Source organism: Cetorhinus maximus, chromosome 23 (assembly GCF_964194155.1).
Source record: "Cetorhinus maximus chromosome 23, sCetMax3.hap1.1, whole genome shotgun sequence".
NCBI lineage: Eukaryota > Metazoa > Chordata > Chondrichthyes > Lamniformes > Cetorhinidae > Cetorhinus > Cetorhinus maximus.
The window spans coordinates 40843791-40871638 of NC_135901.1; the positions used below are offsets into that span (position 1 = coordinate 40843791).

Genomic DNA, 27848 nt, shown 5'->3' on the forward strand with positions numbered 1-27848 from the left:
GTGACGATTGAAGCCACAGGGCCAAGATATAACAATGTTTTTTGATATCAATTGACTTAATAAAGTGCACTGGTCTTCCGCCATAGTTCTGTGCCAGGTGGAATTAACAGCAGAACAAATCCCTCATTAAATGTGAACTCACTGGAATCTCAGGAGGCCATGTGAACAAGTGATTTTTCATTCCATACACAGAACATTTAAATTCTGTCATCAGTAAGAATGTAACCACTCAGCTGGTGAACGATCATTTCACAGTGTGATTTTACCCATAAGTTTCCAGCTCACACGGGGATCTCAAACCCATCGGATAATGAGTTCCACATTCTCAAAAATCTACAGTTATCAAATAGCGGGTGCTGTGAATCTGAAATTAAAATGGAAAATGCTGAAATTTTTAGCAGATCTGGTAGTACCGGTACAGTGAGGAATATAGCATCAGTGAACAGTCCTGAAAACGTAATTCTTCTCAATGCAGATGCTCCTAGATGTGCTGAGTGTTTCTGGCACATTCTGCATTATCTCTGGTGAATGAAAATTGATCATGATTTACACATTAGATTTATTAGTGACCAACTTATATTTATTTCCATCCATTCACTAGTGGAAACATCTTCCACGTGTCCATCCTGTCAAACCCTTTCACTATCTTAAAGTTCTCGGTCAGGTCATCTCTCACTCTCTTCTCCAAACAAAATCTTTGCAAACTGTTGAATCTTTGTTGATTGATATAACTTTCCAATTCTGGCATCATTCCAGTAAATCTGTTTTGCACCTTCCCCAGTGCTTCTCGATCCAATTCAACATACGGAGACAGGGCTAATCTGAGCATCAACATCACTATTGCCCCAAATTCCTAGTATGTTGGAAGGATCGGTATGGCAGTGGGAGAGAGGACTGTGGTCTCGAGATGACTGTTATTCATCATCCTCTATTTGAGAGATTATCGCACTAGAATATTTGGACGCTAAGGGAATCAATGGATATGGGAATGGGGCGGGAAAGTGGAGTTGAGCTGAAAGATCATTTAATGGTGGAACAGGCTCAAAGAGCCATATGGTCTACGCCAGCTCCTATTTCTTGTTTTCTTATGAAGATCACTGTGAATCATTTCCATACAAGCACAGCAGATGCAGCGTCCGCCCTTCACCTCTTCCCTTCCCACATTCCAGGTCCCCAAACACACTTTCCAGGTGACACAATGAAAAAGGTCAGCGACCTAAAACATTCTGTCCGCTTGGTCAACGTGAAACTAAACTCATGATTAATTCCTCCTCAATAACAGGGAGTAGATCAATAGCACTACTACTGACCGAGCTGGTCGATTCCTAAAAGACATAGCTGCTAGACTGGGTCTGTGACAAGTCGTGAGAGACTTTTCAAGAGGGAAAAATATACTTGACCTCATCCTCATCACTCCGTCTGCTGCAGACGCACCTTTCCATGATAGCATCAGTAGGAGTCACCTCCTATGAAGTCGTTGTGGAGACGAAGTCCCATCTTCACATTGAGGACGCCCTCCATCGTATGGTGCGGCATTACCATCGTGCTAAATAACATAGGTTTCAAACAGATCTAGAAACTCAAGGCTGGGCATCCTTGGGGCGCTGTGGGCCAACAGCAGCAGCAGAATTGCACTCAACTGTAACCTGTAACCTTATGGCCTGGCAAACCCCCCCAACTCTACGAGTACCATCAAGCCAGGGGATCAACCCTGGTTCAATTAAGAGTGCAGGAGGGCATGCCAGGAGCAGCATCTGGCATACACAAAAATGAGATGTCAACCTGGTGAAGCTGCAACATAGGACTACTTGCAGGCCAAACAGTGTAAATGATATGTGACAGACAGATCTAAGCGATTCCACAACCAATGGATCAGATCTAAGCTCTGCAGTCCTGCCACACTCAGTCGTGAATGGCGGTGGACAATTTAACAACTCACTAGAGGAGGAGGCTCTACAAATATCCCCATTAGTACTGAAAACCTGGACTCCAGAACTCGCTGCACCCATAGCCAAGCTGTTCAAGTACAGCCATAACACTCGCATGTCCCCAGCAATGTGGAAAATGGCCTGGGTGTGTCCTGTACACAAGGCATGATAAACCCAATCGGACCAATTACTGCTCTATCATTCTACTCTCGATCATCAACAATGTAATGAAAGGGGTCATCAACAGTGCAATCAAGTTGAACTTGCTTAGCAATAATCAGGTCACTGGTGCTCAATTTGGGTTTTGTCAGGATCACTCAGCTCCTGACCTCATTACAGCCTTCATTCAAACATGGACAAAACAGTTGAACTCGGGATGTAAGGTCAGCGTAACTGCCCTTGACAGCAAGGCAGCATGTGACCGATTGTGGCATCAAAGAGCCCTAGCAAAACGGGAGTCAATGGAAATGAGGGGGGAAACTCTCCACTGGTTTGAGTCCTGGGTTGTGGTTGTTGGAGGTCAATCATCTCAACTCAGGACATCGTTGCAGGAGTTTCTCAGGATAGTGTCCTCGGCCCAACCATCTTTAGCTGCTTCATCAATGGCCTTCCTTCCATCATAAGGTCAGAAGTGGGGATGTTCTCTGATGATTGCACAATGTTCAGCACCATTCGTGACTCCTCAGGTCCTGAAATAATCCATGTCCAAATGTTCCAAGACCTGGAAAAACTTGGCGGATGGAATATAATTAGGGAATATGTGAGAGTATGCTATTTGACGGGAAGGATAGAGAAGTTGAATATTATTTAAGTGAAGAAAGACTGCAGAAGGCTGCAGCACAGAAGGATTTGGGAGTCCTTGTGCATGAATCCCAAAAAGCTAACATAAACGTTCAGCAGGTAATAGGGAAGGGAAATAGAATGTTGGTCTTAATTTCAAAGGGAATAGAGTATAAAAAAAGGGAAGTCTTGCCAAAACTATACAAGGCAGCAGTTAGACCGCCCCGAGAATACTGTGAACAATTTTGGTCCCCTTATCTAAGGAAAGATATTCTGGCACAGGAGGCAGCCCGGAGAAGATTCATTCTGTTGATCCCAGGTATGGAGGGATTTTCTTTTGAGGAGAGGTTGAGTAGGTTGGGCCTGTACTCATTGGAGTTTAGAAGAATGAGGGGCGACCTTATTGAAACATATAAGATTCTTCGAGGGCTTGACAGTGTAGATGCTGAGAGGTTGTTTCTCTTTGTGAGAGAGTCCAGGACTAGAGGGCATAATCTCAGAGTTAGGGGATGCCCATTTAAAAAATAGATGAGGCAGAATTTCTTCTCTCAGAGGGTAGTGAATCTGTGGAATTCTTTACCACAGAGGGCTGTAGAGGCTGGGTCATTAAGTATATTCAAGGCTGAGATAGACAGATTTTTAATCAGTAAGGAAATCAAGGTTATGGGGACAAGGCAGGTAAGTGGAGTTGAGGATTATCAGATGAGCCATGATCTCATTGAATGGCAGAGCAGACTCGATGGGCCAAATGGCCAGCTTCTGCTCCTAAATCTTATGGTCTTATGGACAATACCCAGGCTTGGTCTGGCAAGTGATAAGTAACATTCATGCCACATAAGTGCCAGGCTATGACTATCTCCAACAAGAGAGAAGCTAAGCAACTCCCCTTGACATTCAAATGCATTACTACCATTTAATCTCCCATTATCAACATCCTGGGGTTACCATTTACCAGAAACTGAATTGGACCAGCCATATACATAGTCCGGCTACAAGAGCCAGTCAGAGGCGAGGATTCCTGCGGCGAATATCTCACCTCCTGACTCCCCAAAGCCTGTCCACAATCCACAAGTCAGGAGTGTGATGGAACACTCTCTACTTGCCAGGATCAGTGCAGCTCCAAAAACACTCAAGAGCTCAACACCATCTAGGACAAAGCAATGCACTGGTTTGGCACCACATCCACAAACATTTATTCTATCCACCACCAACGCACAGTCGCAGCAGTATCTACCACCTACAAGATGCACTGCAGAAACTCACCAAGGTTCCTGAGGCAGCACCTTCCAAACCCACGATCACTACCATCTAGAAGGACAAGGGCAGCAAACACCTGGGAACACCACCACCTGGAAGTTCCCCTCCAAGACACTCGCCATCCTGGCTTGGAAATATCGTCGTTCCTTCACTGTTACTGGGTCAAAATCCTTGAACTTCCCCCAGCATCTCGTGAATGAATTTTTAAAAATCAATTGTGAACACAAAGCTTCCAGCCGGGATTGAACCGGGGACTTTCTCATGTAAAGTAAAGGTGGTAATCAGTGCACTAGGGAAATGAGTGTGAATCCCCCCCGGACAGAGGGGAACTGACCATCCATCTCTAGCTCTAATTCCCAAACAGAAAATGCTGCCAAGAATCAGCAAGTCAGGCTGAGTCTGTGGCCGCGCTCACCATCTGAAACCGTCACAATGCCCGGCTGATTGACGGCAGCTCCGGGCCAATAGCAAGAGGGGACGTGCCTGGAGGACCGCGCTTATCCTCCAGCCATTCGGAATGAATGAGGGGCGGGGCCGGGCTGAGAGTGAAGCATGCGCAGTGTGAGTAATGGCGACTGAGAGGCGCTTCTATCTCGGATCCGGAATCGGTGAGTGTGTGAATGGCGGGGCGGAGGGAGCGATGGATCCGGCGGGTGGGCGGGGAGGCTTCCTAAACATGTTATGTAAACAGAAATCCCTGAAAAATAACTTTCCGGTCCCCGGGGTAAGCGTTTCCCCATTTGCACCGAGCGAGGCCGCAGCTTTCTCCTAGTTACAGACCCGGGGTAACGGCCGCCATCTTTATTGGGGGCAAAGTGCATCAGGGCGCACGCGCCGCCGCCATCTTTATTGGGGGCAAAAGATCAAAATGTTGCAAAAGCTCAGCAGGTCTGACGGCATCTGTGCAGAGAGAGACAGAGTTAACGTCTCGAGTCCGTATGACTCTTCTTCAGAGCTAAGGAGAAGTAGAAATATCATGGACTTCACACTGTTTATGAGGGATGAAGCAGGTGGAACAATGATATTCAGGTCCTGTTGAATCGAGTGAATCTGTCCAATCTTGATGTGATGTTTGGTTTGAATTTCCCGTCTGCAAATCCTCACCAAGTCTCCTTAGGCAGCAGCTTCCAAACGCACGACGACTACCATCTAGAAGGACAAGGGCAGCAGATACATGGGAACACCATCACTTGTAAATTCCCCTCCAAGTCACTCAACATCCTGACTTGGAAATATATCTCCGTTCCATCAATGTCGCTGGGTCAAAATCCTGGAACTCCCTTCCCAACAGCACTGTGGGTGTACCTACACCACATGGAGTGCAGCGGTTCAAGAAGGCAGCTCCCCACCACCTTCTCAAGGGCAATGAGGCATAGGCAAGAAATGCTGGCGCAGCCAGCGATGCTCGCATCCCATGAATGAATTAAAATAAAATGCTGTAAAAAGGAGATTCCAAAAATTCCATCACTATCCAAGGGATGGTGCAGGAGGGAGGGCTTTAGATTCCTGGATCAATGGGCCCATTTCTGGGGAAGTTTGGGCCAATACAAGTCTGACAGGTTGCACCTGGGCTGGAACAGGACCAACATCCTTGCGAGGGGGTTGCTAATGCTGTGGGTGGGGGGTTAAACTAACTTAGCAGGGGGATGGGTTACAGAGTGGAGGTGTACTAGGTGTGATGCACAGACAAGTATAGAAGGAAAAAATCAAGTCAGTCTGGAAGGCAGAGCATATATTGTCAAGTTAAGGCACAAGGCAGCATGGCAAGGCTGGATGGCAACTATTTTAATGCAATAACTCTTGCAAGTAAGGCCGATGAGTTGAGGGTGTTGATGAACATATGGGGATATGATATCATTGCTATAAAGGAGACATGGTTGAGGGAGGGACAGGACTCACAGCTCAATACTCTGGGGTATGGAATCTTTGGGTGAGACGGGGGTGGGGGTGTAAAAGAGGAGGTGCGGGTCACAGTGTTGATCAAGGAGTCAATTACGGCAATAAGGAGGGATGATATCTTAGAAGGTTCCTCAAATGAGGCCATATAGGTAGAACCTAAAAACAAAAAGGGGGAAATCACATTGCTGGGAGTGTACTATAGACCCCTAAACAGACAGTGAGAGATAGAAGGGCAGATATGTAGGCAAATCTCAGAGAAGTGTAAAAATGATAGGGTAATAATAGTCGGGGATTTCAACTTCCCCAATATTAACTGGGATCGACAAAGTGTGAAAGGCTTAGAGGGGGATGAGTTCTTAAAATGTACCCAAGAGAGCTTTTTAAGCCAGCACATAGGAAGTCCTACGAGTGAGGCAGCAGTCCGAAGCCGGGCAAGTGGTAGGAGTGTCTGTGGGGGAGCATTTCGGTGATAGTAACCATAATTGAGTAAGATTTAAGGTAGTTATGGAAAAGGCCAAAGATGATCTAGAAATAAAGATTCTGAATTGGGTGAAGGCTGATTTTAATATGATAAGACGAGATTTGGCCAAAGTGGACTGGGAGCAGCTACTTGTAGGAAAATCTACATCAGAGCGGTAGGAGTCATTCAAAAAGGAAATAGTGAGAGTGCAGGGCCGAAAATAAACCAAATTTCATAGGGAACAACAGTTTATACTGCATGAGAAAAGGGTGCTGATTGGTTGGCCAGTCAGTCCTGATTGGTCATTGCTATGGAGAATGTTCCAGGTAGTTATCATCATGTGCTTTTGTTTAATTCAACAAAAGGTGCCATGCCTGGACTTGTTCCTTCTGCCTGCAGAGGACAGGTCCCCGTGTATGAATATATGTAGCTTCTAGCAAATGTAAGTGAGACACTTTATGAGCCTGACTGATAATCTTTGAAATTTGATGTTCTTATGTCTGTCCTGATGAGTACAAGATTAAATGTTTTGACAGAATGTCTCCTTTTTTTAACAGTACTCAAGTGCATTAAAGGGGGGAAGTGTGGTAGACAGAGGGAGAGGTGTCGGGAGAGAATCTCAGAGCTTGGGGACAAGGGAACTAAAGGCACGGTCACTAACGGTGGAGCGATTAAAATAGGGAATGTACAAGGCCAGAATTAGAGCAGTGCAGGTACCTCAGAGGGTTGTGGGTGCTGGAGGAGATTACAGAGATAGGGAGGGGCGAGGCCTTGGAGGGAATTGAAAACAAGGATGAGAATTTTAGAATCAAGTTGTTGCTTGACTGGGAGCCAAGGCAGGTCAGGAAGCAGAGGGGTGTAAGGGAAACGGGCCTCACCGTGAGTGAAGACATGGACAGAAGACTTTTGGATGGTGTTAAGTTTGCAGAGGGTAACGTGGGAGACCAGCCAGGAGTGTGTTGGAATAATCAAGTCTGGAGGTAACAATGGCAGCGATGAGGGTTTCAGCAGCAGATTCACTGATACAGGGTGAGGTTGGGTGATGTTACAGAGGTGGAAATAGGCGATCTTAGTAATGGCACAGATATGAGGTCAGAAACTCATCTCGAAATCAATTTTAACACCGTGGTTGTGAACAGACAGGTTTAATCTCAGACCGTTCCGAGGGAGAGGGATGGAGTAGGTATCTAGGGAATGGAGATTGGAGCAGGGACTGAGAACAGTGTCTTCAGACTTCTCAGTATTTAATTGGGGTTAATTAGTCATCAGGAAGAGAAGCAGGAACCGGAATGGACCATGAGACTGATCCCAGGTTTAACGTGGTTAGAGAGAGAGAGAAGGAAGGAAGGAAACCCAGGGAGGTTTGGAGAAACCATCTTCACAATTGCTCATTAAATCTCCTAACTGAGTTTTGAACACAAGGTTAATGTCTGCTATTCTGTCTGGTCGGTCAGGGGGTTTCAGATTAATGTTTTGTCACAAGTAATGACTGAAGTGAATGATCAAACATATTGTTATCTCCAGTTGTACAAATTTGTTAAAAAGATACAGAAAGAATTGTCCAAAACTCTGGATTTCAGCACAGGGAGGAGGGAGAGTGTGTGGGACGGGGATTTGCAGCTTTGGGGGAACAAGAGAGGAAAAAATGTTCCATAGAAACTAGAATTGCCTGTTCTGAATTTCTATCCCGTTCTTACAGTGATGACTTTTATAAACTCCTTTTACAGAGAATTAGAAGGGGATAATTTGCAGATGGGAAACTCAAACCAAACATCACTTCAAGATCTGACAGTCACTCGATTCATCAGGACCTGAGTATCATCGGAATTTGAATGTGGACGGAGAAATGTTTGTCAGTTCTGTCTGTGGGAAAAGATTTCAAACATCAGTGTGACTGGAAAAGCACTGAGACACACACACACCCGAGTGAGAGTGTTCCAGTGAACTGACTGTGGAAAGAGCTTTAACCAGTTACACAGCCTGAAATAACGTCACACCATTCACAGCTGGGAGAAACCATACCGTGTTCTCTGTGTGAATGAGGCTTCAACTGATTATCAAACCTGGAGAGACACAGGGATACCTACACCATGGATAAACCGTGGAAATGTGAGGACTGTGGGAAGGGATTCAGTTACCCATCTTTGCTGGAAATCCACCGACGTACTTACACTGGAGGGAGACCGTTCACCTGCTCCAAGTGTGGGAAGGGATTCACTTGGTCATCCAGCCTGCTGAGACACCAGAGAGTTCACACTGGGGAGAGGCCTTTCACCTGCTCTGAGTGTGGGAAGGGATTCACTCAGTCATCCTACCTGCTAATTCACCAGCGGCTTCACACTGGGGAGAAGCCGTTCACCTGCCCTGTATGTGGGAAAGGCTTCACTGGGTCCTCTGACCTGCTGAACTACCAGCGAATTCACACTGAGGAGAAGCCAATCCCGTGTACTTCCTGTGGAAAGAGATTCAGGTCTTGGTCCAACCTCAAAGTACACCAGCGAGTTCACACTGGAGAGAGACCATTCACCTGCTCCAAGTGTGGGAAGGGATTCACTCAGTCATTCAACCTGCTGATCCACCAGCGAGTTCACACTGGAGAGAGATCATTCACCTGCTCCAAATGTGGGAAAGAATTCACTCAGTCATCCAACCTGCTGAAACACCAGCGAGTTCACAACTGACTGCAGGAGTCTGATTTTGCTGTTATTGCTGCTGTGAATCACATCCAGGACTGAACCATGTTCATTCTGACAGTTGGGGTTTAAAGCCAGCTAGTCTGGGTGTTTAATGTACTTTTAAGATGTTAATTAGATAAACATAAGGAAGTTAAAAGGTAAAGTATAAATTTACATTTGTTCAATACAGCATTCAAGAGTGGGAGTAAAACCTTGCACCTAGCTGGGAGACGCCAAGCAATGTGTTTAAATAACTAATAAAATTAGTGGGATGAAAATGTAATTGTTTGAAGATGTGACATTAAAAACCTAGGATGCAATGGAAAATTGACATTGAAATGGGAAGCTAGGTATAAACAGAAAGGAATTTGTGTGTGTAGGGCAGAGGCATTTAATATCTAACCAGCCTGTAAGCCTACAACTGTGTATGCAAAGGAACCAAATTGAAAGGAACCTCATATTTAATTTGTAAGGTCAAATGTGCTTTGCCAGTTGTCTGTTTAAAGTCTATGGGTTACTGTTGCCTTGGTGAAGATTTACCTGGAGTGATTAATTTGGGGATTTGTTTAAAAGTTATTATGATAGTAATTTGTAGACATGTGTATGTGTTTAACTTGCTAAATTAATAAATTATTAATTTAGTTTTATATATAAAAAAACCTTTTGAAGCTCAGTGGTCTTATTCCTGAATTCAGAGCCGCATCTCAAACATACCAATTGAAAATATAGGTTATGACAGTTGTTCAAGTTACCCTCTTAGATTTAAACAACTCAGCCTTTACCAACTGCTGTGTTATAACTCCCAGTGACAGAGAAGGAAGAGTGATATATTTCCAAGTTGGGATGGTGAGTGGCTTGGAGGGGATCTTCCAGGTGGTGGTGCTCCCATGTGTCTGCTGCCTTTGCCCGTCTAGATGGTAGTGGTCATGGTTTTGGAAGGGGTTGTCTAAAAAGGCTTGGTAAGCACCTTCTAAACCTAAAAATTAGGGTGTGAACAATTGGGAAAACGATGAGATGCCCTCGCTCACATGAAATATTGGGGTGGTCTCTCTCTCCAGTGTGACTGTGTTGCTCTGTAAGTAAATGGGATAACCAACTTCATCTCTTCCCACATCCAGCTGCTGAGTGATCAGTCTGCAGTGTGAGTGATCCACGACTTTCCAGCTCAGATTGGAATTCAGTCCCTTCCCACATTCAACAACAACTTGCATTTATATAGCACTTTAACAGTAGTAAAAATGCCCCAAACTGCTTCACAGGAGTGGTAACAATCCCCACATTAACATGATGGTTTCCTGACAATTCTGTGCTCATGTCTCCAATTGAATCTCTAAAAGACTGCTGTAATTTCCATACAAAAAACAGGAATGCACAGATTTTACTGACATAAACCAGTGGCTCTGAGAAATGTTCTATAACAATGCGTAACATCCTTACGGTTGGAAAACCACTGATCCTCTGACTCAGTATGATCCATGCATTGGTTGACCTGCTAGGAATATAAAATAAACGGCAATTGTTTGTCTATTTCATGTCAGTGACATCACACACATTTATTTTAGTCCAATGTCTCAGAGCTGATTGTCTCCCAGATTTCTTCCAACAATCTTAACAAGTCTTACCTGTCTCCCAGTTTGTTTCTATTGCTCCTGCATTCAGCCGTTCCCATTCTTATTTCCATGGATACTTCTCACTGGTATTGTCACTATTATTTTCTTCTCTTTACTGTTTCTTATTCCGTTTCCTATCTGCTTTATGTCTCCCCATTCTGGCTATTTAGGCATTGTTCCCAAAGTTGGTAAGAATATGGAATGTATCAAGCAGCATGTTATATATGTATCTGCTGTGTGCCTGCCATTTTCACCAGTCTCTCTATATCCTCCTGACATTTGTTACTATCTTCCTCATTGTTTCCTGTATTTCCCAGTTTTGTTTCATGTGCAAATTTGAAATTCTGCCTGTATCCCCATGTCCAGGTCAGTAACATATATCAACGAGATCAGCAGTGCCAACACTAGACCCTGGGGTCACACTGCTGTAAATTCCCATCCATTCTGAAAAACAAACTTTTCTGCTGAGCCAATTTTATACCCAGGCTGAAACTCATGGGTTTCAGCTTTGCTGACAAGGCTATTGTGTGGTACCATATTAAACATCATTTGAATGTCCATGTAAAAGGTATCAACCCCACTCCCCTCATACACCCTCCCGTTTCTACGCCAAGTTGGTCAAAAATTATTTGTCTTTAATAAATCCATGGACTTTTTCATTTATTATTCCATACTTTTCCAAGTGCCAATTGATTTTGTCCAGAATTATTGTCTCCAGCCTTTCCCCACCACTGATGTGAAGCTGATTGTCCTGGAATTGCAGTGTGTTTGAACAGGGGTGTAACATTTACAATCTGTCAGTCCTTTGGCACCACTACTATATAAGGAGGATTGGAAGATTGTGACCAGAGCCTCCACAAGTTCCATGTGAAGGATGCTGTCTCTGACAGTGCAGCAGTCCCTCAGTGTCACCCTGGAGTGTCAGCCTAGATAATGTGCTCAGGTTTATTAATATTTCCTCTTGTTATTGATGTGGGTCATTAAGAAACAATGGACACTTATGATGTCATCCAGTCCCAGTGCGATGATGTCATCCAGTCCCAGTGCGATGATGTCATGAAGACTATTCAATACCAGCGGAGCCTTAGTGGTGAAAACAGTTTTGTTCGAGATGGCAGCAAGTCCATTACTGATAGATCAGCAAATAGAATTAATGGGAAAGAAAGTGAGGCAGCTCATGCACATCAGGAATAGTGTTGTAAATTATGGAGAGGAACAAAATCTTCAGTAGCTGCCAGGTATGGCACAACACATGTCCCAGGGGCAGCAATGAACAAACTCAGGGGAATATTGAGCTACAGAGTCAAAACAACATTATATTCTTCCTCCATGTAACCTGCCTCAGAATTCACTCCCCTCACTAGACCATCAATACAAGGGGAATTAACATTTTCAATAATTCCAAGAGGAAAGTAGAGGCTTTAATTATCCAGGATGTTGTTCTGAAATTTACACTACCTCCCACTGTCACCAAGGCTGGCAATAGGCCACTCAATGTTAGTTTTGCTGTTGCCTCCGTCCCAGATGTGGTTCAATATAGACTTAATGTTAACAGAAAGGGGTGGGATTGGATGGTCAAAACTGCTCATAGAGGGTGATGTTTACTAGAATTGGCCAAAAATTGTGGATCTCATAGGAACCAATACTTTATCCCCAATATTAGTCAGTTTGGTTGGTGTTGTCCACCCTATAGGACAGGAAGTGTCCTCATGTCTGTCTGTTTGTATTGGTGTGAATGTGTCTCTGAGTGTGTATATGTGTGCATGTGGAGAGAGGATGCCTGTATGTGTACGTCTGTGTATGGAGATGATAGTATGTGTGTTGTGTGTGGACAGAGGGTGTGTGTTTGTGTGTGGGTGGAGATGTCAGTATGTGTGTTGTGTGTGGAGAGAGGGTGTGTGTGTGTGTGTGTGTAAGACAGACAGACAAAGTGTATGTGGGTCTCTGTGATTGGGTCTCTGTGTGTGCTGCTTCTCATTCGCTGTAACGCAAACCTTCCTCTCCAAACAGACAACGTGGCTTTTGAGAATCCCATCGAGTGATGTGAATGTTACAATTACAACATTCTTCAGACATTCTTCACCTACAGGCTGACTGTGTGCTGTGTAAAACCTGACATCAACACAACCAGGCCCACTTCTCCTGGAACAACATGAAGTGTCTGCTGCTTTCCAGGTCCCTTCCTTTCCCCTCACTATTATCCTCAGTTCATTTGCAAATTCCTTGTGAGGTGTGACTTTCTTTTCCGGAATCCATGTTGAGGATCTCTAATGGATCTTTCTCTTCCCCAGTAATCAGAAACAGAATCTCTTAGGATCCCTTCAAGCATCTTCCCTGTGATTGAGGTCACGCTGATGGGCCTCTCATTCCCTGGCTCTGATTTGTCCCTGATTTGGAAAGTGGGAACACCATGAGCTACTTTCTGATCTCAGGGAACAATCGCTGACTCTATTGAGCTGTTGAAGATACGGACAAGAGGCTCACAGGGCACCCATTCTATCTCTTTAGACCCCCTTGGGTGGATATCATCTGGACCTGGAGCACCATCTGGTTTGAGATTTCCTATTTTCTCTAGGGTGACAATCCCTTTCTATTTTAATATTGATGATGTTATTGTCGACAGCACATCCCACAGCTGGAATCTGAGCATCATCCATAGGAGTGCAGACTGATGTGAAACAGTTATTTAAGAGCTCAGTCATAGCCTGGCAATCTGTTTCAATCTGTCCTCAACTGTCTTTCAGTGACTCGAAACCACCTTTAACCATCTTCCCACTCCTGATGGAGCTGGGAAAGCTTTGCTGTTATTCCCACAATTGTTCACCACCTTCTTTCCCAAAGATCTCTTCTCTAATGGCTGCTTTTCTCTCCCTCAATTGTGGGTGATATATGTCTAACACACACACACACACACACACACACGTACACATCAATAAAACAGGGCATTCCAGGAAATACAAAGCAGGTCTTTCTTTATCTGGAGATAAATGTCTGTTGTATAATTCTCCCAGCAGTTTACAAGTACTTCTGAAATAGTCCATCTGCTACTTTAATGCAGAGTTTAATCAATGTATTTAAAATAGATTTATTATAAATGAGTTAACACCTGCCTTTCAATGGTGGATACAGAATAATTACCACAATCATTTTCAGCCTGGAAACTTACGCCTGCCATTTCACTTTCAGTCAGGAACAGTTTGACACCAATCTCTGATTTGACAACACGTTTCCAGCATTCACCATTGTTCTTCCTGACTCTAAACACAGTTGTAAAGGATCCTCCTGTTCTGTGTCCAGGAGCTCTGAACCATGGAAGAGAGCAGCTGGGACACATTTCTTACACACCTCAGGATTAACCCACACGGGGGCTTTGCTGTCAGTGAAGAGAGAGGAGAAAGACCAAAGTGCTGTTTGTCCCTCTCAGTGTGACCCTGAGGGACTGTGTCCAGGTTGAAGTTCTGTTCCTGCCGTATGTTCCTCAATCCAGATTGTCCTTTCTGATCTCCAACCAGGTGATAACAAAGAACAAAGAGAAGTACAGCACAGGAACAGGCCCTTCGGCCCTCCAAGCCTGTGCCGATCATATTGCCTGTCAAACTAAAACATTTTGCACTTCCGGGGTCCGTATTCCTCTATTCCCATCCTATTCATGTATTTGTCAAGCTACCTCTTAAACACCACTATCGTACCTGCTTCCACCACCTCCTCTGGCAGCAAATTCCAGACACTCACTACCCTCTGCATAAAAAACTTGCCCCGGATATCTCCTCTAAAGTTTTCTCCTCTCACCTTAAATCTATGTCCCCTAGTAATTGACTCTTCCACCCTGGGAAAAAGCTTCTATCTACTCTGTCCATGCCACTCATAATTTTGTAAACTTCTATCAAGTGACCCCTCAATCTCTGTCGCTCTAGTGAGAACAATCCGAGTTTCTCCAACCTCTCTGTATAGCTAATAACCTCCAGACCAGGAAGCATCCTGGTAAACTTCCTCTGCACCCTCTCCAACGCCTCCATATCCTTCTGGTAATGTGGTGACAATGTGTTGTTAAATACTCAGGTGTGAAAGGCAAAAAACTACAACAATGTGTTCAAAACAAAGCTGATTTGTTTGAAATTTATCCAGAATATTAAAATCCAGCCTGGTTACAAGCACGATTAACATCAGCAGAAACAAACCCCAATTGTCAGAATGAACATGGTTCAGTCCTGGATGTGATTAACAGCAGCAATCACAGCAGAATCCAACTCATTCAGTCACTAATGAACTCACTGGTCTGTCAGTAGGTGAGGTGACTGAGTGAATCACTTCCCACACACGGAGCAGGTGAACAGCCTCTCCCCAGTGTGAATGTATTTGTGTTTCAGCAGATCCGTTTTGCTTTCAAATCTCCGCTCAGTCAGAACTTTGAATAGGTTCCTTATCAGTGTGAACAAGTTGATGTGTATTGAGGTGGGACGACTGAATGAATCTCTTCCCACACCTGGAACAGGTGAACGATCTCTGTCCCCCATGTAAGTGCGCTGGTGGACACTGAGTTCACATGAACACCTGAACCCAGTCCCACAGTGAAAGCACATAAACTGTTTCTCGTCAATGTGAATATGTTGATGGCACGTCAGCTTCACAGAACTTTGATAACATTCCCACAATCCAGACATTTAACAGATCTTCCGTCAGTGTGAACTCACTGCTGTGTCAACAGGATGATTGAATCATTGAATCCCTTCCCACACATGGAGCATGTGAATGACCTCTCGCCGCTGTGAACCATCAGGGAATATGGGTTGTTAAAGCTCTTGTCACAATCTAAACATTTAAACCCTCTCTCCAATCTGAACTTGGGTATGCAGGCCCGAGAGAGAAAGATGTGAGGTCAGAGCTCAGACAAGGGGGAACTTCAGAGACAGTTTGTCCTGGTGGGTTAGTGGAAGGGAGGGAAGCAGCAGAGGCAGCTGATCGGATTGTCTCAATCTTAGTGACAAAGAAGCTCCATGAGCTCCTCACACTTGTTGCTGGAGGTGAGGATGGAGGAGAGAGGAGAGAGGGAGAGCCCTTCAAAAGGAACTAACTTGTGTTTGACATATTAAAAAGATTCAGCACACTGTGTGTTTGGGAAAAAAAACTGATTTATTTGACTTTTACCCAGAATATTAGCCCCTAGAATTGGGCCAGGGTTTATTAACATCAGCAGAAACAGACCCCAATGAACATGATTCAGTCCTGGATGTGATTAACAGCAAAATCCAATTACTGTAGTCACCAGAGCTTGCTGGTGTCTCAGCAAGTGGGATGACTGAAGGAATCCCTTCCCACACTCAGAGCAGGTGAATGGTCTCTGCCCAGTGTGAACTCGCTGGTGTAAAATGAGGGCAGACGACCAGCTGAACCCAGTCCCGCATTGAGAGCACCTGAATGGTCTCTCGTCACTGTGAACACGTTGATGGGACATCAGTTCGCTGGAACTTTTAAAGCACTTCCCACAGTCTGGGCATTTAAAAGGTCTCCCCTCAGTGTGAACTCGCTGGTGTGTCAGCAGGGTGGAAAACTGAGTGAATCCCTTCCCACACTGGGAGCAGGTGAAAGGTTTCTCCCCAGTGTGAAGCCGCTGGTGTCTCAGTAGGGAGTTTAACTGAATGAATCTCTTGCCACAGTCGGAGCAGGTGAATGGTCTCTCCCCAGTGTGAATTTGCTGGTGTACAGTGAGTTGAGATGATCGCCTGAACCCAGTCCCACAGTGAGAGCACGTGAATGATCTCTCATCAGTGTGAGTTCGCTGGTGTTTAATGAGTGCAGACGATGTCTTGAACCCACTCCCACAGTGGGGGCACATGAATGGTCTCTCATCTATATGAACACGTTGATGGCACATCAGATCACGGGAACTTTTATAGCACTTCCCGCAATCTGGACATTTATGTGGTCTCTCATCAGTGTGAACTCGCTGGTGTGTCAGCAGGTTGTATTAATGCGTGAATCCCTTCCCACACTCAGAGCAGGTGAACGGTCTCTCCCCAGTGTGAATTCGTTGGTGTCTCAGCAGCGAGGATGATTCAGTGAACCCCTTCCCACACTTGGAGCAGGTGAATGGTTTCTCCCTGGTGTGAACTCGCTGGTGTCTCAGCAGGGACGAGGAATCAGTGAATCCCTTCCCACAATCAGAACAGGTGAACAGCCTCTCCCCGGTGTGACTGCACTGATGAGTTTCCAACTTGGATGGGTAATTGAATCCCTTACCACAGTCCACACATTTCCGTGGTTTCTACCCATTGTGACTATATTTATGTCTTGACAGACCAGATGATCGGTTGAAGCCTCGTCCACACACACAACACCTGTACGGTTTCTCCCCACTGTGAACGGTGCTTTTTCCTTCCATTTTCAAAATCCAATGATATTCAGATTACCACAAATTGGGCAACCCCATCAGAACCGGATGTGATGTTTGGTTTCAAATTCCAGACTGCAAATCCTCCCCTTTTAAAACCCTGTAAAATTGATTTAAAACAGAAAAAAGAGAGTGAGAGCAAATCCACAAAAACACAAAGGCAGGTTGTGACATTGAACTGAATGAATCTGGTAATCTGTGGGCCTGGAGCTAGGAATAAGTGACCATGAAAGCTGGTGGATTGTTGCAAAAGCCCAACTGATTCACTAATGTCCTTCAGGGAAGGGAACATGCCACCTTGTCTGGATGTACACAAGACTCTGGCCTCTGTTACAGGAGAGAAAGGGAGGGAGAGAGGGGCAGGAGAGATGGGGGTGAAAGACTTTATACATCTACAATGCAACTTAAGCTTTGACAGAATCTCCCAAACCCTCAGGTTCCATCCCAAGAAGGACCAGGGTAGCAGGTGTATGTGAACACCATCACCTCCAAGTCACAAACCATCTTGACTTGTCTGACATCCAGTACTGGGAAAGAGACATTTCCTCCATTTAAATATTGAGAAGGCAGAAGCCATTTTCTTCAGTCCCTGTTACAAACTCCACTCCCTAGCCAGGCTCCATCCCTCTCCCTGGTAACTGTCTGAGGCTGAACCAGATTGTTCACAACCGTGGTGAAATATTTCACCCTAAGATGAGCTTCCAACCACATAGCCACATCATCACCAAGATCGCCTATTTCCACATCAGTAACATTTCCTGACTCCACCCAGTCTCAGTTCATGTGCTGCTGAAACTCTCATCCATTCCTTTGTTACCTTTAGACTTAACTAGCCTAATGCTCTCCTGGCCGGCCTCCCACATTCAACCTCTCTGTAATTTTCAGGTAATGTAAAACTCTGCTACCCGTGTGCTTACTCACACAAAGTCATGTTCACGCCTCACCCCTGTGCTCAGTGACCTACAAAGGTTTCCTTTTCATAAGCACCAACATTTTAAAATTATCATCCTTGTTTTCCTCCATGGTTGTGATCATCCCTGTCTTTGTAATCTCCTCCAGCCATATACCCCTCCGAGATCTCTACCCTCAGCTAATTCCAGCCTCTTGAGCATTCCTGATCTTAATCGCTACACCATGGGTGACCGTTCTTTCATTTGCCTAGTCCACAAGCTCTGAAATATCCTCCTTAAATCTCTCCACCTCACTTTCCCCCTTTAAGATTCTCCCTAAAACCTACCTCTTTGACCAAGCTGCCCTAATATCTCGTCTTGTGGCTCAGTGTCAAATGTTAATTTGTGACATTTCTGTGAAATGTCTTGGAACGTTTTATTATTTTAAAGGCAGAATATAAATACAAATTATTGTCACTGACCTGGACACATATCGTTGTTTCTGTCTCATCAAGAAGACATTGTTAATCAAAGCGCGAAGCAGACAGAATGGGAACAACTTGTCCATCAGTCATCGAAAAGTTTCCAAAAACATCGCCCTCTAGAAAGATGGCGGCAGCGCATGCGCCCTGCTGCACATTGCCCCTAATAAAGATGGCGGCCGCTAATCAAGAACTGCAACTGGGAGAAAGCTGCGGCCTTGCTCGGTGCAAAAGGAGAGACGGGCCCAGGGAAACCGGGTAGTTCGATTTTTGGGGTTTGCGGTTTACACAAGATGTTTACGAAACCGCTTCGCTCACCCACTGGATCCATCGTTCCCTTCGCCCCGCCATTCACCCACTCACCGATTGCGGATCCGAGAAAGAACCTTATCTCGAGCGCCATTACTCACACTGCGCATGCTTCACTCCCAATCCGGCCCCGCCCCTCATTCACTCCGATTGCTTGGAGGACCAGCCGGTCCTCCAGTGCTGCCCCCTCTTCCTATTGGTCCAGCGCTGCCGTCAATCAGCCGGGCATTGTGACCTTTTCAAATGGTGAGAGCGGCCACAGACTCAGCCTGACTTGCTGATTCTTGGCAGCATTTTCTGTTTGGGAATTAGAGCTAGAGATGGATGGTCAGTTCCCCTCTGACGGGGGGCGATTCACACTCATTTCCTTAGTGCACTGATTATCACCTTTACTTTAAATGAGAAAGTCCCCGGTTCAATCCCGGCTGGAAACTTTGTGTTTACAATTTATTTTTATTCATTCATGAGATGTTAGGGAGGAGTTCAAGGATTTTGACCCGACAACAGTGAAGGAACGGCGATACATTTCCAAGTCAGGATGGTAGTGGCTTGGAGAGGAACGTCCAGGTGCTGGTGTTCCCATCTATCTGCTGTCCTTGTCCTTCTTGGTTTATTGTTAGAAGAGGTGGAGTTCAAAGAGTCTGGTGATCCAATGAAAATTTACATTGAATGAGATGTGCACTTGATCTTACTTAGCTTCCAATACATAAATTAACAGATTCAGACAAAAAAAAACTGATAAAGGCAAAATAGTGTGGATGCTGGAAATCTGAAACAAAAACAAAAAATGCTGTAAAAACTCAGGAGGTCTGACAGCATCTGTGGAGAGAAAGACAGAGTTAACGCTTCGAGTCCTTATGAGTCTTCTTTAGAGCGAAGAGAATAAAAATGTGGTGAAATTTATACTGCTTAATGGGGGTGGAGCAGGTGAAGCTGCATTGAAGGCCAGCAATACATGGAGTTAAAAGACAGATTGCAAAAGATGTCATAAACAAAAAGTCAAAGGGTGTTGACGGTGATGGTACTGGCGAAAGGAGGTGCTAATGGTGACATTAAGGGTAGAAAGCAGAATGTGATAATAGTCGGACAAGGGTAAGCACTCTGGAAAAAAACATGAGCAACTGACAGATGTCTCTAGTGGGGGTGGGGTGGGGGGAGGGGAAGGTGGTGGGAAAAAAGATCGAAAATAGGCTATAAGGTGGGGATAAAACGATGAATAAAATTGAAAATGAATTTTAAAAATAATAATAAAAATAAGTGGAAAAAATAACAATTAAAAAGTGAAAATTAATATTGAAAAAAGTGCATAAAAAAAGGGGTGAGGATGGAGGAGAGAGTTCATGGGCTGAAGTTGTTGAACTCAATGTTAGGTCCGGAAATAAACTGAAACTAGGATTGTAATGGCGGCCAGATTACCCACAATCCCGTGCGCCTAAGAAACCGCCCTATCTGCCGCGGGTTGTCTGGGTGGAATGCGCATGCTCGGAGTCTCCTGCTCTCTTTGCTTGAAGTTGGTGCCGGAGAGAAGCCGGAAGCGGCGGATTGAGAGATTGGAGAATGTTCATTGGTTCAGATTCGGCTCTGGTGCCGCACTCTGGGTTTATAAACCCCGCCCCCCGACACTGACCTGACAGCACACATATCCCCGGCTGATTGACGGCAGTTGCCGACCAATAGGAGAAGTAGGCAGTGCTGGATGACCGAATGGGAGCAGCTGCTCCTCCAGCCAATGAAAGTGAATGAGGGGCGGGGCTGAGCCCGGATCCCCCTCATTGGCTGAAACTCTGCATCATTCTGAAAACGGATTGTCTCAGACTCCAGGAGAAAACGGGACCTTTCTGTTTGTGACTTTAAACAGATGAAACCCTGTGGGTGTGGAGCAGACATTTCAACATTTGTTACTGATGAAACAATGTACAAACAATTCAAGGGCTGACTTTAAGGAATAATAGGGCAGACAGGGAAAGTCATCGTTACCACTGGAGGGAACAAGGAGGGTCCCTGGTTTCAATAAATGACCGAGCAGAAGGGTTAGGACAGGTTAGGGAGAAGGTTCAAACAAAAAGCTAAAAGCTACTGCGGATGCTGAAAATCCAAAACAAAAACAGAATTACCTGGAAAAACTCAGCAGGTCTGGCAGCATCGGTGGAGAAGAAAACAGTTGACGTTTCGAGTCCTCATGACCCTTCGGCAGGACTGAAGTATAGTTAGGAGAGAGGTGAAATATAAGCTGCTCTAAGGTGGGGGCGGGAGGAGAGAGAAGTTGAGGGTGGGGTGGTTGTAGGGATAAGCAGTGATAGGAGCAGATAATCAAAAGATGTCACAGACAAAAGGATCAAAGAGGTGTTGAAGGTGGTGATATTATCTAAGAAAAGTGCTAATTAAGAATGGATGGCAGGATACTCAATGTACAGCTCTAGTGGGGGTGGGGTGGAAAGACTAACAAAGTTTTAGTTTTAGATTTAAAAATAATGGAAATAGGTGGGAAAAGAAGAATCTATATAAATTATTGAAAAAAAAGGGAGGGGGAAGAAACGGGGTGCGGATGAGGGGAGGGGGAGTTTAAGATCTAAATTTGTTGAATTCAATATTCAGCCCAGAAGGCTGTAAAGTGCCTAGTCGGAAGATGAGGTGCTGTTCCTCCAGTTTGCGTTGGGCTTCACTGGAACAATGCAGCAAGCCAAGGACAGACATGTGGGCAAGAGAACAGGGTGGAGTGTTAAAATGGCAAGCGACAGGGAGGTTTGGGTCTTTCTTGCGGACAGACCGCAGGTGTTCTGCAAAGCAGTCGCCCAGTTTGCGTTTGGTCTCTCCAATGTAGAGGAGACCGCATTGGGAGCAACGAATGCAGTAGACTAAGTTAGGGGAAATGCAAGTGAAATGCTGCTTCACTTGAAAGGAGTGTTTGGGCCCTTGGACGGTGAGGAGAGAGGAAGTGAAGGGGCAGGTGTTGCATCTTCTCCGTGGGCATGGGGAGGTACCATAGGTGGGGGTTGAGGAGTAGGGGGTGATGGAGGAGTGGACCAGGGTGTCCCGGAGGGAACGATCCCTACGAAATGCTGCCAGGGGGGGTGAAGGGAAGATGTGTTTGGTGGTGGCATCATGCTGGAGTTGGCGGAAATGGCAGAGGATGATCCTTTGAATGCGGAGGCTGGTGGGGTGATAAGTGAGGACAAGGGGGACCCTATCATGTTCCTGGGAGGGAGGAGAAGGCGTGAGGGTGGATGCGCGGGATATGGGCCGGACACGGTTGAGGGCCCTGTCAACGACCGTGGGTGGAAAACCTTGGTTAAGGAAGAAGGAGGACATGTCAGAGAAGCTGTTTTTGAAGGTAGCGTCATCAGAACAGATGCGACGGAGGCGAAGGAACTGAGAGAATGGGATGGAGTCCTTACAGGAAGCGGGGTGTGAGGAGCTGTAGTCGAGGTAGCTGTGGGAGTCGGTAGGCTTGTAATGGATATTGGTGGACAGTCTATCATCAGAAATTGAGACAGAGAGTTCAAGGTAGGGAAGAGAAATGTCAGAGATGGACCACGTGAAAATGATGGAGGGGTGGAGTTTTTTAAAACCCGCTTTCACAGCCATATTTCCTTTCTCAGTGACTGTCTCTGTCTCCGACTTACCCCACGTGGATTTCAACTGAAATTCCATCCCTCTTGTTTCGAACCCACCCAGGATTACAGGTATCTCCGGGACATAAAACGTTTCTCGGACTGCTGTTCCCGTCGCATTCTGAGATCCACACTCAGTACCATGCGCTGCCATATGAACACACTCGACCTCTCCCTCCAGCAGCACCGCTGCACCCTTTTTCAAAGCTGCACGTGCCCCCAGTTTCATTTTATTCTTTGCCTCATCCGTCGCCTCAACAAGAAACTTATTCTCTTTCTCTCAAGTGCTAAGGAACGCAAGCTCCAACAACTCATCGACACCAACACCCATCTGGGACCCTCCACCCCTGCTTGTCCCTCCGTCCCCACCCGATCTTCCAATCCCAGCCCCAGCTGCGTATTCACTATACCCCCTGACCTTCCCCTCTCCGATGCTGAACGTTCAGTGCTCAGCAAAGGACTTAGTTTCATACCCTTACGCCCTCATCTCAATGAATTTCGGGCTCAGCATGATGCTGAACTCTTCTTCCGCCGTCTTTGTCTCCGTGCTCACTTCTTTGTGCAGGAATCCTCTCCCCGTTCAACGGATCCTTTTACCCACCTCCAATATTCTCCCTCCACCTGGACCCCTCCCTCTGGATTCTTACCTTCTCTTGATCTTTTCATTGAGAACTGTCGGCGTGACATTAGCCGTCTCAATTTCTCTGCTCCTCTCACCCATTCTAATCTGTCTCTCTCTGAATTTACTGCACTCCGTTCTCTCAGGTCCAACCCCAACATTGTCATCAAACCCGCTGACAAGGGTGGTGCTGTTGTTGTCTGGCGCACTGACCTCTACCTCGCGGAGGCTGAGCATCAACTCGCAGACACTTCCTCCTGCCTCTCCCTGGACCATGACCCCACCACAGAACATCAAGCCATTGTTTCCAGGACTGTCACTGACCTCATCTCCTCTGCAGATCTTCCTCCCACAGCTTCAAACCTGATAGTCACCCAACCTCGGACGGCCCACTTCTACCTCCTACCCAAAATCCACAAACAGAACTGTTCTGGCAGACCGATCGTGTCAGCCTGTTCCTGCCCCACGGAACTCATTTCTCGTTATCTTGACTCCCTTCTCTCTCCGCTTGTCCAGTCCCTTCCCACCTACATCCGTGATTCCTCTGACACCTTACGTCACATCAACAATTTCCTGTTCCCTGGCCCCAACCGCTTCCTCTTCATCATGGATGTCCAATCCCTCTACACCTCCATCCCCCACCAGGATGGTCTAAGGGCCCTTAGCTTCTTCCTTGAACAGAGGCCCGAACAATCCCCATCCACCACTACTCTCCTTCGTCTGGCTGGACTTGTTCTCACACTGAACAATTTCTACTTTAACTCCTTTCACTTCCTCCAAATAAAAGGTGTGGCTATGGGTACCCGCATGGGCCCCAGCTATGCCTGTCTCTTTATGGGGTATGTGGAATATTCCTTGTTCCATTCCTATTCCGGCCCCCTCCCACAACTCTTTCTCCGGTACATCGATGATTACTTTGGTGCGGCTTCATGCTCTCGTCGGGACCTGGAAAAATTGATTAATTTTGCTTCCAATCTCCACCCCTCCATCATTTTCACATGGTCCATCTCTGACACTTCTCTTCCCTTCCTTGACCTCTCTTTCTCAAATTCTGATGATAGACTGTCCACCAATATCCACTACAAGCCTACCGACTCCCACAGCTACCTCGACTACAGCTCCTCAGACCCCGCTTCCTGTAAGGACTCCATCCCATTCTCTCAGTTCCTTCGCCTCCGTCGCATCTGTTCTGATGACGCTACCTTCAAAAACAGCTCCTCTGAGATGTCCTCCTTCTTCCTTAACCAAGGTTTTCCACCCACGGTCGTTGACAGGGCCCTCAACCGTGTCCGGCCCATATCCCGCGCATCCACCCTCACGCCTTCTCCTCCCTCCCAGGAACATGATAGGGTCCCCCTTGTCCTCACTTATCACCCCACCAGCCTCCGCATTCAAAGGATCATCCTCTGCCATTTCCGCCAACTCCAGCATGATGCCACCACCAAACACATCTTCCCTTCACCCCCCCGGCGGCATTCCGTAGGGATCGTTCCCTCCGGGACACCCTGGTCCACTCCTCCATCACCCCCTACTCCTCAACCCCCACCTATGGCACCTCCCCATGCCCACGGAGAAGATGCAACACCTGCCCCTTCACTTCCTCTCTCCTCACCGTCCAAGGGCCCAAACACTCCTTTCAAGTGAAGCAGCATTTCACTTGCATTTCCCCTAACTTAGTCTACTGCATTCGTTGCTCCCAATGCGGTCTCCTCTACATTGGAGAGACCAAACGCAAACTGGGCGACCGCTTTGCAGAACACCTGCGGTCTGTCCGCAAGAAAGACCCAAACCTCCCTGTCGCTTGCCATTTTAACACTCCACCCTGTTCTCTTGCCCACATGTCTGTCCTTGGCTTGCTGCATTGTTCCAGTGAAGCCCAACGCAAACTGGAGGAACAGCACCTCATCTTCCGACTAGGCACTTTACAGCCTTCTGGGCTGAATATTGAATTCAACAACTTTAGATCTTAAACTCCGCCTTCCCCCATCCCCACCCCGTTTCTTCCCCCTCCCCTTTTTTTCAATAATTTATATAGATTCTTCTTTTCCCACCTATTTCCATTATTTTTAAATCTAAAACTAAAACTTTGTTACTCTTTCCACCCCACCCCCAATAGAGCTGTACATTGAGTATCCTGCCTTCCATTCTTAATTAGCACTTTTCTTAGATAATATCACCACCTTCAACACCTCTTTGATCCTTTTATCTGTGACATCTTTTGATTATCTGCTCCTATCACTGCTTGCTTATCCCCACAACCACCCCACCCTCAACTTCTCTCTCCCCCCACCCCCCACCTTAGGCCAGCTTATATTTCACCTCTCTCCTAACTATACTTCAGTTCTGCCGAAGGGTCATGAGGTCTCGAAACGTCAACTGTTTTCTTCTCCACTGATGCTGCCAGACCTGCTGAGTTTTTCCAGGTAATTCTGTTTTTGTTAGGGAGAAGGTTCATACTGTCATCATTGAGAACATCACATGGAAGCCAAGGCCAGAGAGAGGGAGGCCCACCACAGACAGGTCGAGAAGGACCAGAAGGGAGATATTACCTTTGTCACAGCCATATAGAATGTAATTTGTGGCTTCAATTAGAACTGTTTTGGAACTGTGGCGGGGAATAAACCTGATTGGAGGGATTCAACCCTGGTGTCCTAGGAAAGATAGACATGGATTTGGGAGATTACAAAACGTTTAAGTATTTTTGAAAGGAAAGTGAGGCTAGAGATGGGGCGGCAGCATGCAAAGATGGTGAAGGGTTTGTGTTTTTATTTAAGGACAGTGGTAACGATGTAAGATTTAAAGGAGAGAGGAACAGTACCTGAAAAGAGAAAACCATTGACAATGTTAGCAAAGATGGGGAAGTTGTGTTGTCAGTCGTTTAGTGGCAATAGGGTTGAGAGAGAAGGTGGTGCACACAGAGGGCACTGAGAGGTCATGAGGGAAGGTGGGAGAGAAACTGGAGAAAGATATGGGCTCAGGTCTTGGACAAGGGGGAACTTTAGAGACAGTTTGTCCCGGTGGGAGAGTGGAAGGGAGGGAAGCAGCTGATCGGATTGTCTAAGTCTAAGTGACAAAGAAGCTCCATGAGTTCCTCATATTCTAGCTGGAGGTGAGGGTGGAGGAGGCAGGGGTGAGGGAGAGCCCTTCAAAAGTAACTAACTTGTGTTAGAGATATTATAAAGGTTCGACACACAGTTTACCTAATACAAAGCAGATTTATTTGAATTTTACTGGGTTGGAGTTTATTAACATCAGCAGAAACAGACCCCAATGAAAACTGTTCAGATCTGAATGGCATTTGTAAGAAAATCCAAACCCTGCAGTTCCTTGTGGACTCTGTGGTGCTTCAGCAGGTGGGATGAGCGAGTGAATCCCTTCCCACACACTGAGCAGATGAATGGCCTCTCCCCCGTGTGAACTCGCTGGTGTGTCTGCAGGATGGATGACTGAGTGAATCCCTTCCCACACACAGAGCACGTGAATGGTCTCTCTCCAGTATGAGTGCGTCGATGAATTTCAAGCTGGGATGGTGTATTAAATCCTCGCCCACAGTTCCCACGTTTCCACGGCTTCTCCCCAGTGTGAACTCGCTTGTGTTTCAGTAGGGTAGATGCATCTGCAAATCCCTTTTCACACACAGTGCAGGTAAATGGCCTCTCCCCATTGTGAACTCGCTGGTGTGTCTGCAGCGTGGATAACTGAGTGAATCCCTTCCCACACTCAGGGCAGGTGAACGGCCTCTCCCCAGTGTGAATTCCCTTGTGTTTCAGTAGAGTGGAAGGATCAGAAAATCCCTTTTTACACAGTGAACATGTGAATGGCCTCTCTCCAGTGTGAGTGCGCCGATGAATTTCCAACTGGGATGGGTAACTGAACCTCTTCCCACAGTCCCCACATTTCCACGGTTTCTGCCCAGTGTGACTGCACTTGTATTCTGACAAGTCAGATGATCGGCAGGAGCCTCGTCCACACACAGAACACGTGCACGGTTTCTCCCCACGGTGAACGGTGCTTTTTCCCTCCATGTTCAAAATCCGATGATATTCAAGTTACGATGAATTGGCGACACTGTCAGATCCTGATGTGATGTTCGGTTTGGGTTTCCCGACTTCAAATCCTCCCCTTCTAATACCCTGTGAAATTGGTTTAAAACAGAAAAAAGGGAGTGAGAGAGAACCCACATAAACACAAAGGCAGGTTATGAAATTGAGCTGAATGAATCTGGGAACTTGTGGGACCGACACGAGGAAAAAGTGACCATGAAAACTGCTGGATTGTCATAAAAACCCAACTGGTTCACTAATGTCCTTCACGAATGGAACCTGCCAACTAGTCTAGGCCTATATAAAACACCAGCATCTCTGGGAGGAAACAGAGAGGGAGATGGGAGAGGCAGGGGTGAAAGAGAGAGATTGTGTACATCTACAACTCCACTGGACCTTCGACAGAATCTCCAAAACCCTCAACCTTCACCACCTGGAAGGACCAGGGTAACAGGTGCATGTGACACTCCAAGTTACACACTGTCCTGACTTGTCCGGCATCCAATACTGGATGAACAGAAATTTCCTCCATTTAAATACTGAGAAGACTGAAGCCATTGTCTTCAGGCCCACTACAAACTCCACTCCCTATTCAATGACTCCATCCCTCTCCTTGACAACTGTCTGAGGCTGAACCAGACTGTTCACAATCATGGTGAAATATTTCACCCCAAGATGAGCTTCCAACCACATATCCACATCATCACCAAGACCGCCTATTTCCACATCAGTAATAAAAACAGAAGATGTCGGAAACACTCTGGAAAGATAGAGATGAAATAGGTCTTGAGTCAGTGAAAGGGGGATTGTGAGGGTAGAACAAAATGGAAGGTCTGTGATCAGGTAGATCCACCTCAGTAACATCGCCCAGCTTTGCCGTTACCTCAGCTCAACCAT

At 46.1% G+C, this 27848-nt stretch overlaps 1 pseudogene; it reads right to left on the reverse strand.

The window, feature by feature from the left end:
• Positions 1–281: 281 nt before the first annotated feature.
• Positions 282–27848, reverse strand: LOC144697995 (uncharacterized; annotated as a pseudogene).